Below are 16,540 nucleotides of genomic sequence, written 5' to 3' on the forward strand. Positions count from 1 at the left end.
TGATCAATATAAACATAAAGAAAATAGGTAAAGACAATTGGCCATTGACATCTAAAAGAAGCATCTTAGGATTTAACCCATGTCCCTATCACATCATGATTACTCAATGAAGTGTAACTGATCAAGTCTTGATAATTTTTAAATAGGAATAAAGAACAACCAGAGATGGAAGACCTCTAAACTATATGAACAGCAGTTATCAAACTATCAACTTGTACCAAAGTGCAAGCTCTTAATCTAAGGACATAATAGAGTAAAACCATTCAATAATTGTACTTATGTAAAATATCTAAAAATATAACAATAATAGCAATGAAAACTAGTGGAATAGGAACATAATAAAAAGGCAAAACAATCTAAAGTCTTGTAATGCAAATGCCTACCTAAAATTAAAAGAAGACATAGGTTAGTGAAAACTCAAAAATTGCTGGATCTTCAATTCTGTACCACTGATTGACCTATCTGTTTCTGTACCAATACCATGCCATTTTTATCACTAATGCTATGTAGCATAGCTTGAGGTCAACCATAGTAATTCCCCCCAAAGTTCTTCTATTGTTAACAATTGTTTTTGCTTTCCTGAGCTTTTGTTTTTCCATATGAAATTGAAAATGTCTCTTTCCATATTTTGAAGAATTGTGTTGGGGTTTTGATGGAGAGTGCAATAGATCTGTAGATTGCTTTGGTAAGATGGCCATTTTATTGTCTTAATTCGATCAATCCATAAGCATGGGATATCTGTCCTTTTTTTGAGGTCTTGCTCCATTTGTTTGTCATAGACTTGAAGTTCTTGTCACACAGACCTTTCCCTTGTTTGTTTAGAGTTAAACCAAGACATTTTATATTACTTGTGACTATTGAGATGGTTATTGTTTCCCTATTTTATTCTGCAGACCCTTTATCATTTGTATAAAGGAAGGCCACTGATTTCTTTGTGTTAACTTCATATTTCAGCCACTTGACTGAAGTTGCTTATGAACTGTACAAGATCTCTTAGAATTTTTTGGGTCGTTTATGTGTATATACTAACATATCATCTTCAAATAGTGATACCTTGACTTCTTTGCCAATTTGAATCTACTTGATCTCCTTTTGTTGTTTTATTGCTCTAACTAGAACTTCCAGTACTATAATGAATAGATACTGGGAGAGTGGGCAGCCTTGTCTTGTCCCTGATTTTAGTGGGATTGCTTCAAGTCTCTCCATTTAATTAGATATTGGGTGTTATTTTGCTTCATATTGATTTTATTATGTTTAGGTATGGAACTTACATTCCTGATCTCTCCAATATTTTTAACATGAAGGGATGTTGTATTTTGTCAAATACTTTTTTCATCATCTAATGAGATGATCATGTAATTTTTTCTTTGAGTTTGTTCATATAGTAGGTTACATTAATGGATTTTTATATATTGAACCAAGTTTGCATCCCTGGGATAAAGCCTACTTGATCATAGTGAATGACAATATTGATAAGTTCTTTGATTCAGTTTGCTATAATGTTATTGTGTATTTTTTGCACCAATATCCATGAGTGAAATAAAATTGAAGATCAAGAAATAAACTAACACACTTATGACACTTGATATTTGCAAAGAAGTAAAAACATATACAGTTGAAAAAGAAAGCATTTTCAATAAATGCTATTGGTATAATGGGAAATTGCTGGCAGGAAAATAAAAATAGATCAACATTTGTCACCTTGCAAAAAGCTCAAGTACAAGTGGATCAAGGACCTCAACATAAAACAAGATATACTGCATCTATTAGAAGAGAAATTGGGAAAGAGCCTCAAACTCATTTGCATGGGAGGGGGTGGTCCTAAACAAAACATCAATGGCCCAGCATCTAAGATCAAGAAGTGTTAAATGGGACCTCATGAAACTACAAAGCTTCTGTAAGGCTAAGGATATAAGCAATAGGACAGATCAGCAATCTACAGACTGTGGGGAAAAATCTTCACTAACCACACATCTGATAGTAGGTTAATGTCCAAAATACATAAAGAACTCTAGAAGCTAATATCCAAGGGGGAAAAAGAACAAGCCAATCCAAAAATTGGGTACAGAGCTAAACCAAGAATTCACAACAGAAGAATCTCAAATGGCTTAGAAGCACTTAAAGAAATGTTCAAAGTCCTTAGACATCAGGAAATATAAATCAAACGAGCCTGAAATTTCACCTTACAGAAATCAGAATGGCTAAAATACAATAGTTAGGTGATAGAACATGTTGCTGAGGATGTGGAGAAAGAGGCACACTCATCCATTGTTGGTAGTAAATAAAACCGGTATAGCCATTTTGTAAATCAATCTGGCAGTTCCTCAGAAAATTGGAAATAGGTATTCCTCAAGACCCAGCTATACCACTCTTAGGCTTAGTCTCAAAAGATGCTCTAACACCACAGGACCACATGTTCTACTATGTTGATAGCAGCCTTATTTTTGATAGCCAGAATTTGAAAACAACCCATTGTGGAAAAGTCCTACAATAGAAGAATGGATATAGAAAATGTGGTTCATTTATTCAATGGAATACTATTCAGCTATTAAGAACGAGAACATCATCAGTTTTTCAGGCAAATAGATGGAACTAGAAAATTTTGTCCTGAGTGAGGTAACTCAGATCCCAAAGGTCATGCAAGGTATGTACTTAATAATAAGTGAAAATTAGCCAAAAGAGTATATAATACCCATGATATAATTCCACAGATCTCAAAAAGGTTAACAAGCAGAGGACCCAAGTGAGAATGTTTCAATCCCACTTGAGAGGAAGAAGAAAACAATCACAGGAGCCAGAGCAAGGAAGGGACCTGGGTGGGTGAGGGAAGGCAGAATGTAAAGGTAGAACATAGTCAGGTATAGGGCAGGAGACAGGAGAGAAGCCCTAAGGGCCAGCAGAATGAATATAAATGGAACTTTGGGGGCTGGGTGTTAGGGCAACCATATAGAACATACCTTGGAGGTGAAAGACTCTTGAGACTCAAAGGGAGGGACCTATAGCAGGGAGAGGGAGCTTGTATAGTCCACTTCCAGCAGAACATCAAGTGAGGGATGGTATTGTCATCCCACAGTCAAAACTCTGACCCATAATTGTTCCTGTCTGAAAGAACTGCAGTGATGGAAATGGAGAAGAGCCTGAGGAAAAGAAGTTCCAGCCACAGGCCCAAAGTGAGATCCAGCTCAAGTGGAGGCCCCAAGGCATGACATTATTACAGAAGCTATGGTGTGCTTACAGACAAGAGCTTAGCATGGAAGTCCTCTGAGAGGCCCAACAAGAAGCTGAATGAGACAGATGCAGATACTCATATCCAACCATTGCACTGAAGCCAATGACCCCTGTAGTTGAATAAGGGAAAGGCTGAAAGAAGCTGAGGAAGAGGGTGTCCCTATAGGAAGGCCAGCAGTCTCAACTAACCCAGTCCCCTGATATCACTCAGACACTGTGTCACCAACCAGGCAGCATACAGGGGCTGGTCTGAGGCCTTTACACCTATACAGCAGAGGACTGCCTGCTCTGGCCTCAGTAGAACAACACACACCTAACCCTCAATAGACTTGAGGCCCCTTGGGGGTGAACTCCTCTTGGAGGCAGGGGTAAGGGGGAATGTGATGAGTAACTGTAGGAGTTCAGAATGGAACAAGGCAACAACTAGAATGTAAAAAATTTAAAAAATAATAATAAGCAAACAAAAACCCTCAAAATTTTAGAAATTGCTAGGATATTTTTAGGTCTCGGTGTGGAAGCCACATATTCACAAAGTATTAATTTAGTATGTCCAAGGAGGTATGAGAGATACACTGAGATTTCTAGTAGTGGGGTATATGGAGCCTGAAGTGGCCATCTTCTGTAGCCAAGTAAAACATCCAGTGAAGTTATAGGGACAGCAACTCACACACAAAATCTTTGACACAAAATGTGTTCTGCCTACAAGACATACAGAGACAAAGATGGAACGGAGCTGGAGGGACTGGCCAACAAATGACTGGTCCAACTTGAGACTCATCCCAAGGGTAAGAAGCAACCCCTGACACTATTAATGATAGTCTGTTGTGGTTGCAGAGAGGACTCTAGCATAACTGTCCTCTGAGAGGCACTACCCAGCAATCAATGGAAACAGTTGCAGAGAACCACAGCCCAAAAATAAGGAAGTTCTAGGAGGCCTTTGGAAGAGTTGGAAAAGGGATTGAGGGTCCTAAAGAGGACAGGGACTCCTCCAGCAGGCCAACAGAGTTATTTCACCTGGATGCTTAGGAACTCCCAGACATTCAACAACCAAAGATTGAGCATGGGCTGGACCTAGGCCCTCTGGCCATATGTGGCAGACATACACCTCCGTCTTCATGAGGGTTCACCAACAACTGGAATAGGGTGGTCCCTGAATCTTTTGCCTATCTGTGGATCCCATTCCCCTAGCTGAGGTGTCTTGTCTGGTCTCAGTGGGAGAGCATGCACCTATTCCTACAGGTACTGGAAGTGCTAGGGTAAGGTGATACCCAGTGATGCCTCCCCATTCTAAGAGGAGAAAGAGACAGGGGATGTGTTGTGTGAGGTGGACTTGCAGGAGCAGGGATCTTCAATCAAAATGTGAGGTAAATAAATTAATAAAAAATAAACACTGAGGCAATGATGAGATCTGAAAAAAGCAAATATTACTAATTTACTGTAAAATAGTAAAATTTCTCTCTAGAACACTTGACACAAATGAGAGGAAAAACAAAGACTGTAAGACAGACTTTTTTATAAACTGATACACGATAAAGTAATGTAAGTGGATTGATTGTAAAACTATCTACAAGTAGAAGCAATGATTATATCATGGTACACATTTTCAAGTTCTGAATACAACGACACGACTTTGTGGTACAGGGGCCTGCCTTTGAGTGATGAAGGTAATAAATTCACTTTCCTAGACACTAGCATAGACATAAAGGAATCTTCTTGAAATACTCACTTCCAAACTCAATCTTTTATTATTATTATTATTATTATTATTATTATTATTATTATTATTAATTATTTTATTTACTTACATTCCAAATGTTGTCCCCTTCCCAGTTCCCCGCTGTAAGTCCCCCACCACATCCTGCCTATTCTTTTTTGCCTCTAAGAGGATTCTCCTGCTTACCTACCCACCCATTCTCTTTCATCTCTAGCATTCCTTCACTGGGGTAATAAGTCACCAGGACCAAGTACCTCTCCCCCGCTAATGCCAGATATGCAGTCTTTCTACATAGAGAGAAGGAGCCATGGACTGATTCATGTGTACTCTTAGATTGGTGGTTAATTGCTCACGAGCTGTGAGGGGTTCTGGCTAGTTGATACTATTTTCTTCCCATGAGGTTGCAATCCCCTTCACCTCCTTCAGTCCTTTCCCTAGCTCTTCTATTGGAGTCCCCTAGCTCAGACAAATGGTTGGCTGTATCTGAACCATCCCATCCACAGACACCAAGCCCTGACACTATTGCTAAGGTCAAGAAGTACTAGCAGACAGGACCCTGGTATCGCTTTCCTCTGAGAGGCTCTGCCAGCAGCAGACTAAGATGCAAACTTAACTTTCAGAAGCTTGTTCAACAATGGGATTTATGTGAGTGTCCTCTTGTTCTATAAAAATTCGAAGAATTCTGCTAGAGTTACAATACAAGATTTCAAAAAGAACTTAGAGTATCTTTAGCCCTTGATAGAAATGTTAAAGATCATAGAGTTGAAAAAAAGCCAATTTTTCAAAATCATGATTTAACTAAGTCAAACAAACATACACAGAAAAAGTGTGGATTTTTTTTACTTAAATCTCAAATGTTATTCCCTTTCCCAGTTTCCTGGACATAAGAGCCCAATCCCCTTCTTCTATAAAGGTGTTCCCCTCCCCAACCACCATCCCTTTCCTGTCCCCCGACATTCCCCAACACTGGGGGGTCCAGCCTTGGCAGGACCAAGGGCTTCTCCTTATATTGGGGCCCAACAAGTCCATCCTCTGCTTCATATGAAGCTGGGGCCATGGGTCAGTCCACATATAGTCTTTGGGTAGTGGTTTAGTCCCGGGGAGCTCTGGTTCATTGGCATTGTTGTTCTTATGGGGTTATAATACCCTTCAGCTCTTTCAATCCTTTCTCTAATTCCTCCAATGAGGATCCTGTTTTCTGTTTAATAGTTTGCTGCTAGCATTAGCCTTTGTATTTGATATGCTCTAACTGTGCCTCTCAGGAGATAGCTATATCCAACTCCTGTTAGCATACACTTCGTAGCTTCATCAATCTTATCTAGTTTTGGTTGCTGTATATATAAGGGCCATATACCCATGTGGCAAAGACTCTGAATGGCCATTACTCCAGTCTCAGCTTCAAAATTTGCCATTATATTACTTCCCATGAATATTTTTGTTCCCTTTTAAGAAGGAGTGAATCTTCTGCAATTTTGTCATCCTTCTTGAGCTTCATGTGGTCTATGTATTATATCTTGGGTAATATAAACTTTTGGGCTAATATCCACTTATCAGTGAGTGTATACCATATGCGTTTTTCTGTGATTGTGTCACCTCACTCAGGATGATATTTTCTAGTTCAATCATTTGCCTTTGAATTTCATGAAGTCATTATTTTTGATAGCTGAGTAATATTCCATTGTCTAGATGTACCACATTTCTGTATTCATTCCATTGTTGAAGGGCATCTGGATTCTCTCCAGATTCTGGCTATGATGAATAAGGCTGCTGTGAACAGAGTGAAGCATATGTATTTGTTATATGTTGGAGCATCTTTTGGGTATATGCCCACAAGAGGTATAGCTGCTTCCTCAGGTAGTACTATGTCCAAGACTGACTTCCAGAGTGGTTGTACCAACAATGGAGTAGTGTTCCTTTCTCCAAATCCTTGCCAGCATCTGTTGTCACCTGAGTTTTGGATCTTAGCCATTCTGACTGGTGCGAAGGGGAATCTCAGGGTTGTTTTGATTTGCCTTTCCCTGATGACTAAGAATGTTGAACATTTCTTTACGTACTTCTCAGCCATTAGATATTCCTCAGCTGAGAATTCTTTGTTTAGCTTTGTATCCTATCTTTTAATAAGGTTATTTGGCTCTCTGGAGACTAACTTCTTAAGTTCATTGTGTATTTTGGATATTAGCCCTCTATCACATGTAGGATTGGTAAAGACCTTCTCCCATTCTGGTGGTTGCCAGTTTCCTAATGACAGTCCTTTGCCTTACAGAAGCTTTGCAGTTTTATGAAGTCCCATTTGTTGATTCTTGATCTTAGAACATAAGCCATTGGTGTTCTGTTTAGGAAATTTTCCTCAGTGCCCATGTGTTTGAGATTCTTCCCCAGTTTTTCTTCTATTAGTTTGAGTGTATCTGGTTTGATGTGGAGGTCTTTGATCCACTTGGACTTAAATTTTGTCCAGGGTGATAAGAATAGATCGATTTGCATTCTTCTACATGCTGACCTCCAGTTGAACCAGCACCATTTGCTGAAAATGCTATCTTTTATCCATTGTATGATTTTAGCTCTTTTGTCAAATGTCAACTGACCATAGGTTTGTGGGTTCATTTTTTGGGTCTTCAGTTCTGTTCCACTTGTCTACATGGCTGTTTCTGTACCAATACCATACAGTTTTTATCACTATTGCTCTGTAATACTGCTTGAGGTCAGGGATGGTGATTCCCCCAGAAGTTCTTTTATTGTTGAGTATAGTTTTCGCTATCCTGGGTTTTTTGTTATTCCAAATGAATTTACAAATTGCTCTTTCTAATTCTATGAAGAAGTGAGTTGTAATTTTGATGGGGATTGCATTGAATCTGTAGATTGCTTTTTGCAAAATGGTCATCTTTTCTATATTAATCCTGCCAATCCAGGAATGTGGGAGATCTTCCCATCTTCTGAGGTCCTCCTCAGTTTCTTTCTTGCGAGACTTGAAGTACTTGTCATACAGATCTTCACTTGCTTGGTTAAAGTTACACCGAGGTATTTTATGCTACTTGTAACTATTTTGAAGGGTGTCATTTCTCTAATTTTTTTCTCAGCCTGTTTATCCTTTGAGTAAAAAAAGGCTACTGATTTATTTGAGTTAGTTTTATACCCGGCCACTTTGCTGAAGTTGTTTATCAGGCTTAGTTCTCTGGCGGAACTTTTGGGGTCAATTAAGTATACTATCATATCATCTGCAAATAGTGATATTTTGACTTCGTCCTTTCCAATTTGTATCCCTTTGATCTCCTTTTGTTGTCTGATTGCTCTGGCTAAGACTTCGAGTACTATATTGAATAAGTAGGGAGAGAGTGGGCAGCCTTGTCTGTCCCTGGTTTTAGTGGGATTGCTTCACATTTCTCTCCATTTAGTTTAATGCTGGCTACTGGCTTGCTGTACATGGCTTTTACTATGTTTAGGTATCGGCCTCCTCAGCATCTAATGAAATGCTCATGTGGGTTTATTTTTTTTTTTTTTTTTGGAGTTTGTTTATATAGTGGATTAGGTTGATGGATTATTGTATATTAAACCATGCCTGCATCCCTGGGATGAAGCCTATTTGATCAGGATGGATGATTGTTTTGATGTGCTCTTGGGTTTGGTTTGCACGGATTTTATTGAGTATTTTTGTGTCAATATTCATAATAGAAATTGGTCTGAAGTTCTCTTTCTATGTTGGGTCTGTGTGGTTTAGATAGAAGAGTAATTGTGGCTTCATAGAAGGAATTTGGTAGTGCTCCTGTTTCTATTTTGTGGAATAGTTAGGATAGTATTGGTATGAGGTCTTCTATGAAGGTCTGATAGAATTCTGCACTAAATCCCTTTTAGTCCTGGGCTCTTTTTGGTTGGGAGACCTTTAATGACTGCTTCTCTTTCTGTAGGATTTATGGGGTTGTTTAGATGGTTGTGCTGGTGCTGATTTATCTTTGGTACCTGGTATTTGTCTAGAAAATTGTCCATTTCCTCCAGATTCTCAACTTTTGTTGAATATAGGCTTTTATAGAAGGAACTGATGATATTTTAATTTCCTTAGATTCTGTTGTTATATCTCGCTTTTAATTTCTTTTGTTAATTTGGAATATACACTCTGTATCCTCTCATTAGTCTGGACAAGGGATTATCTATCTTGTTGATTTTCTCAAAGAACCAGCTCCTGTTTTTGTTGATTCTTTCTATGTTCCTTTTTGTTTCTACTTGGTTGATTTCAGTCCTGAGTTTGATTATTTCCTGTCTTCTTCTCCTATTCCATGTATTTGCTTCTTTTTGTTCTAGAGCTTTTAGGTATGCTGTCAAGCTGCTAGTGTATGCTCTCACCTGCTTCTTTCAAAGGCACTCAGAGCTATGAGTTTTCCTCTTAGCACTGCTTTCATTGTGCCCCATAATTTTGGGTATGTTGTGTCTTCATTTTCATTAAATTCTAAAAAAGTTTTTAATTTCGTCCTTTATTTCTTCCTTGACCAAGCTATCATTGACTAGAGCATTGCTCAGCTTTCATGTATATGGGGACTTTCTATCATTTTATTTAATTGAAGACAAAACATTGTCCATGGTGACCTGATACGATGCATGATTATTTCAATCATCTTATATTTCTTGAGGTAGATATTGCTCCTGCTTTGTGACCAATTGTATGGTCAATTTTGGAGAAGGTGCCATGAGGTACTGAAAAGAAGGTATATAATTTTGTTTTAGGATGAAATGTTCTATAATATCTGTTAAGTCCACTTGGTTTGTAACTTCTATCAATTTCTCTATGTCTCTGCTTAATTTCTGTTTCCATGATCTGTCCATTGATTAGAGTGGGGTGTTGAAACCTCCTTCTATTATTGTGTGTGCCGAAATGTTTGATTTGAGCTTTAGTAAGGTTTCTTTTATAAATGTAGGTGCCCTTGTATTTGGAGCATAGATATTTAGGATTGAGAGTTCATCTTGGTAGATTTTTCCTTTTATTAATATGAAGTGTCTTTCCTTATCTTTTTTGATGACATTTGGTTAAAAGTTGATTTTATTCTATATTAGAATGGCTATTCCAGCTTCTTCAGACTCTTTGCCTGGAAAATTGTTTTCCAGCCTTTTACTCTAAGGTAGTGTCTATCTTTGTCTCTGAGTTGTGTTTCCTGTATGTAGCAAAATGCTGGGTCCTCTTTATGTACCAGTCTGTTAGTCTGTGTCAATTTATTGTGGAATTAAGTCCCTTGATGTTAGGAGATATTAAGGAATAGTAATAATTGTTTCCTGTTATTTTTGTTGTTAGAGGTAGTATTCTGTTTTTCTGTCTCTCTTCTTTTGGTTTCATTGCAATGACATTATCTTGCTTTTTCTAGGGTATATTTTCCCTCTTTGTGTTGGAGTTTTCCATATATTATCCTTTGTAAGACTGAATTTGTGGAAAGATATTGTGTAAATTTGGTTTGTCATAGAATATTTTGGTTTCTCCATCTATGTTAATTGAGGGTTTTGCTGGATATAGTAGCCTAGGCTGGCATTTGTGTTCTCTTAGGGTCTGTATGACATCTGCCCAGGATCTTCTGACTTTCATCGTCTCTGGTGAAAAATCTGGTGTAATTCTTATAGGTTTGTCTTTGTATGTCACTTTACCTTTTTCTCTTACTGCTTTTCACCTTCTATTATTTTGTTGAAGATATTTATTGGCCCTATAAATTGGGAGTCTTCACTCTCTTCTATACTTATCATCCTTAGGTTTGATCTTCTCATTGTGTTCTGGATTTCCTGGATGTTTTGGCTTAGGAGCTTTGTGTGTTTTACATTTTCCTTGATGGTCGTGTAGATGTTTTCTATGGTATCTTCTGCCCCTGAGATTCTCTTTTCTATATCTTGTACTCTGTTGGTGATGCTTCCATCTATGATCTCTTTCCTAGATTTTCTATCTCCAAGGTTGTCTCCCTTTGTGTTTTCTTTATTGTTTCTATTTCCATGTTTTAATCCTGGATGATTTGGTTCAATTCCTTCACCTGTTTGGTTGTATTTTCCTGGAATTCTTTAAGCGACTTTTGTGTTTCCTCCTTAAGGGCTTCTACTTGTTTACTTGTGTTGTCCTGTATTTCTTTAAAGGAGTTATTTATGTCCTTCTTAGAGTCCTCTATCATCATCATAAGATGTTATTTTAAATCCAATTCTTGCCTTTGTGGTGTGTTTCGATATCCAGTATTTGTTTTGGTGGAAGGACTGTGCTCTGATGATGCCAAGTAGTCTTGGTTGCTTAAGTTCCTGTGCTTGCCTTTTGCCATTAGGTTGTCTCTGTTGTTAGATTGTCTTGATGTCTCTGACAATGGCTTGATCTTTGTGTGTCAGCACTCCTGTAGACCTGTTTTCTTTCAGCAGGATCTGCGAATAGAGAACTGCTCAGGGGTTTGTGTAACCTGAAGCTTCCAGGCAGGTTCTTGTGAAAAAGAGTTGGTCTTACCTATGTTCTCAGGTGTGTAAGTGTTCTTGGTAACTGGCTTTCAGCTCTAGGCAGAGGCAAAAACCTAAAGTGTCCTGACACTGACTACTCTTAGGTCCCCATGCCCCATGGGCGCAGATGGCACTAGGTGATTTCCTCTTGGGTCAGGAATGTATGCAGAAAATTGTCTCCTTTGAGTTCTCAGGATTGTCTATACTTCCAAGGGTCCAGCTCTCTCCTCTACAGGATTTGAGTACAAAGAACTGTGGGACTGGTTCAGTTCAGGTCCAGGCACAGGCAGAAACCAGCAGGTTCCTGCCACTGACTGCTCCTGTATTCCTGTATCCAGAGGCAACTATGCAGTTTCCTCTTCGGCTAGGAATGTGAGCAGAAGTGGTGGTCTCTCCTGAGATCTCAGGATTGTTAGCGATTCTGGGAGTTCAGTCCTCTCTCCCATGGGATTTGGGTTCAGGGAGCTATGGAACTGTTTCAGTTCAGTTCCAGGCATAGCCAGAACCCAGAAGTGTCCTATCCTAGACAGTTTCTGCCTTTGTGTGTCCTGAGACCAACAGGTAGGTCGCTTAGAGCAGAAAAGTTGGTCGTACCTCTGCTCTCAGGTGTGTAGGCACTCTTGGTGACTGGTTTGCAGCTCTGGGCGAAGGCAGGAACCCAAAGTGTCCTGACCTTGATTGCCTGTAGTACCCTGTGCCCAGAGGGCACAGATAGCACTAGACAGTTTCCTCTTGGGTCAGGAATGTGGACAGAAAGTAATTGTCTCCTCTGAGTTCTCAGGATTTTCCTCACTTCTGAGCATCCATCTCTCTCCCCCCTGGGATTCGGGTACAGGGAGCTGTGGGACCAGTTCAGTTCAGCTCTGGGTGCAGGTAGAATCCAGCAGGTTCCTGCCGCTGACTGCTCCTGTATTCCTGTATCCAGAGGCCACTATGCAGTTTCCTCTTGGGCCAGGAATGTGAACAGAAGTGGTGGTCTCCCCTGAGATCTCAGGATTGTTAGCACTTCTGGGAGCTCAGCTCTCTCCTCTATGGGATTGGATGCAGGGAGCTGTGGGACCTTTAACAGTATTTTTAGACTATGTTTTCATTCTCTAAATTGTTACAGTTCATTTATGAAAGTACAATAAAGAAGATAATCAATGTTCTTTTTCCAAGTCCATTATCAATGGATGCAGAGAAACAAATACATTTTTCTCTAAACACAGATCTGCCCTATCATTCAATATAGACATTTTATCTCAGGTACTAAATCTAAACTAATATAAAGTCATCTCATCTCTAAGTCAGGATCAAAGCAGTTGCCAATCTTGTTCTATTCCTCTAGCTATTCCTAATGAATATTTCAAGGGGTGTTCCCTTTCCGATAGCTTTCTCTGTAGGAATGGCATCAAACAGAATTGCTTGATGTAAAGTCAGTGCCCACATCCTTTAAGACATTAACTCAAATAACATCAACTAATGTTCTTTGAAGTTAAAAAAAAGGCCTGGATTCGTGGATAGGTTCTCTAACCAAAAGACTCTTAAGACACAATTGTCCCCTATTTCTTTCACACTGTGTTGTGAATCCCTGCCAATTGCCTCTCATATCATCTTATATAACTTTTAACTATCATCAGAGGGGGACTCTCCATGAACATAATATTACATAAGAACATGTTCATTTAACATGAAGCAAGGTCTAAGATATTCATATAATCTATTGGGATGTAACTAAAGTTTGGTTTGTCCCAGTCTTATGTATTCAAGAAGTGTGTGTGTGTGTGTGTGTGTGTGTATGTGTGTGTGTATGTGTATACATGTACATGTATATGCATATACCTTATAATTTAATATGATTTTATTTATTTGTCTATTCATATATTTATATTAATCTGAGATACTTTAATTAAGTAAATTCTCATTTAATTAAACATTATGCACAAGGTGATATTTGTAGGTGTAAGGTAGCACATAAGTTTCCTCATTCTCCTACCTTAGCAAACCATTTTGCCCTAAAACTTTTCTAACTACCATTGTTTAAATAACCTTTGTAAATTGACATAGTGGTAAAGTATATATGGGGAGTGTAAGAATACATTCATGAAACAGGACCCAAGTATTTTAAGGTCTGGATATTCATGACTTCTCTCCCTAGTCATCATATGTGTGAATAGGTGATGCAGCTTTGAAATGCTTAGAAACTCCAGCATTTCCAAATCTCATCTGAAAGACACTGGAAAAAAATGTTGTCCAAGCCCCTAGCACAGATCTGCAGAAAAAGAAAGAAAGAAAGAAAGAAAGAAAGAAAGAAAGAAAGAAAGAAAGAAAGAAAGAAAGGTTGTTTTTACCTACTTTGTTCATATCCAACATTGTTTCTGGGTAACTAATCCAGAAGCCTTTGAACAATGGGTGGTTCTACTTAACCACTCATGAACTCTAATTAGTTAGAGTCATAGCTATATTGTATAAAAGAGATTTTTGACTTCTTTGTGTTTGGTAGATGGTAGGATCTCTAATCTGGTCTTAAAGTTCACAGAAGGGACTTATTTGGCTAATAATCTTTGTTTTGGAAATGGCTTTTGGGAATGAATTTCAGTTGCATTAACAACAGGAAATAACAGTGGAAGCTTCCTAAAGTATATGCATATATAAAGGCATTCTAAATGATATCTCCAAGTGGTCCCATTTGTCCATTTCTTGTCACCAAATGAAACTTACGATATCAGAATTACATTTTATTGAATTGTTGGCCAAAGGGGTTTTATGTGCCTCCCCAAACAACCCAAATTGTTACCAAGGCTAGAACTTGCTACTCACAGTCTGATAGCAAGGACCTACTGCTAAAGACAACATGTTCTACCCTCTCTGAACATGGAAAAGCCAAGCTCATACCTACCTAGACCATTCACCCTTATGGCCTAGTACTCCTGGGACAGGAAGGTACTGTGCATGATGCCAAAGGAAAAATGTAAACAATAAAACCAGCAACAAAACCTTAGATATGCAGTATTGTATGTGTTGGAAATATATATATAAATATATATATATATATATATATATATATATATATATATATATCATATACTGGTGATGCAAAGTTTATGGTGATTGACCAACCAATATTTCATTTGACATAAAGCACATTTCAGGAAATAGAACCCATAAGTGACACTACCTGTTTGACGAGTAAACTGAGACTAGATAGCCTAGGTACCCAGGGTAAAACCCAAAACAACCAAGACAATAAAATGACTCCTGTTGACAGCTCAGCAACCACTGCCCTGCTCAGCCATCATCAGGGAAGCTTTTCTTGCCACAAATGGGAACAAATAAACCCACAGCCAGAAAATATGCAGGGTGAAAGACTTTGGATTGTACAGTCCTCAATGAGATGTCTCCCTCAAATCTTTCCCAGGAGCATCCAGGGAAGACTATAGATGAAGATGTAGAAAGAGTCTAAAGGATGAGGGGATGGAGGACACCGAGAAAACTAGGCTTTCTGAACACAGCAGGAGCAGTGCACATAGGAACTCAAGGAAGCTAAGGCTTGTACCAGATGGGGGCCTAGAGCTGAAAGAGTAAGTCGATACATTGTCTCATGTCTAATCCAGAAGCTATCTCCAATTGATAACCACTTATAAATGAAATGTTAGCTTCTTTCAATTGGGTCCCACTGAGAGACAGACTACTCTTGAGTAAACTTCATGCCCAGCAACTGACAAGAGAAATATAAGCTGATCACCATGTTCAGAGGTTCCGTTCCTCGTAAAGCTGCGGTAGAGCTTTTCCTGAAGGTTTTCTTTGTAATATACTTATTGTTTGAAAAAATGCAATATATATATTTATATATATGTGTGTGTGTGTGTGTATACACATATATATTTCAAACACATAAATACTGTCTTTTTATTTACATATGCTTTGTGTATATATTACAGCTTCCATTTTCATGTTTTCCTGGACTTCTGGTATGCAAACGAGAAGGTCTCTGTGTCTGTATGTGTTTTCTTGTGCTTTTCTTCATGAGCACTTTTCCTTTCTGATTGTTTCTCTCACTCTATTCTAATCCTTAGGGTTTTTGTTTCTTTGTTTAGTGTTTTTGTTTTTGTTTTTACATTTTATTGTATTTTATCTCAACACTATCCCTTAGAAAATCTGTTCGTCATCTAATGAGAGACAGAGAGGATGTGGGACCTGGATGGCAGGAGAGACAGAAAGGAACACGGAGAAGTAGAAGAAACCCATGGTAAGGATATGTTATGTGAGAAAAGCATCCATTTGCCATAAAAGGAAAATAAAACAAAATAAAACAGAACAAAGATAGCATTTCTCCAGATAATCTTCACAGGACTGCTTTGACTACCAAGGAGGGGATTCAGGGTGGCTGGCATATCTTCCTCTCCTCTACAAATGTACTGCACTGCGCCTATCTGCCTTCTTTTTTTCACCCTCTTTTTTCTATTCCTTCTTTTTAGTTTGTTTTTTTTTTTTTTACATTCCAGATTTTATTCCCTTCCTGGTCCACCCTCTGACTGTCCCATATCCCATCACTCCTCCATCTCTCCTCTCCACAAGGATGTCCCAACCCCCACCTCACCAGACCTCCGTACTCCCTGGGGCCAGCAGTCTCTTGAGGACTGAAGATTAGGTCCATCTTTTCCGACTGGACCCAGACCCAGCAATCCTCTTCTGTATATGTGTTGGGTGCATCATATTAGCTGGTGTATGCTGCCTGTTTGGTGGTCCAGTGTCTGAGAGATCTCAGGAGTCTAGTTTAATTGAGATTTCTGGTCCTCCTATAAGGTTATCCTCCTCCTTAGCTTCTTCCAGCTTTTCTCTACTTCAACCACAGTGGCCAGCAGCTTGTGTCCATTGGTTGGGTGTAAATATCTGCATCTAACTCCTTTAGCTGCTTGTTGGTTCTATGAGAGGCAGTCGTTATAGGTCCCTTTTTGTGAGCATTTCCTAGCCTAAGTAATAATGTCAGGCCTTGGGGCCTCCACTTGAGCTGGATCCCACTTTGGGCCTCTCCCTGGACCTTCTTTTCCTCAGACTCTTCTCCATTTTCATCTCAGCAGTTCTGTCAGACAGTAACAATTATGGGTCAACATTTTGTCTGTGGGATGACAACCCCATCGCTCACCTGATGCCCTGTCTTTCTGCTAGAAGTGGGCTTTACAGTGG

Source organism: Rattus rattus, chromosome 2 (genome assembly GCF_011064425.1).
Source record: "Rattus rattus isolate New Zealand chromosome 2, Rrattus_CSIRO_v1, whole genome shotgun sequence".
NCBI classification, from domain to species: Eukaryota; Metazoa; Chordata; class Mammalia; order Rodentia; family Muridae; genus Rattus; species Rattus rattus.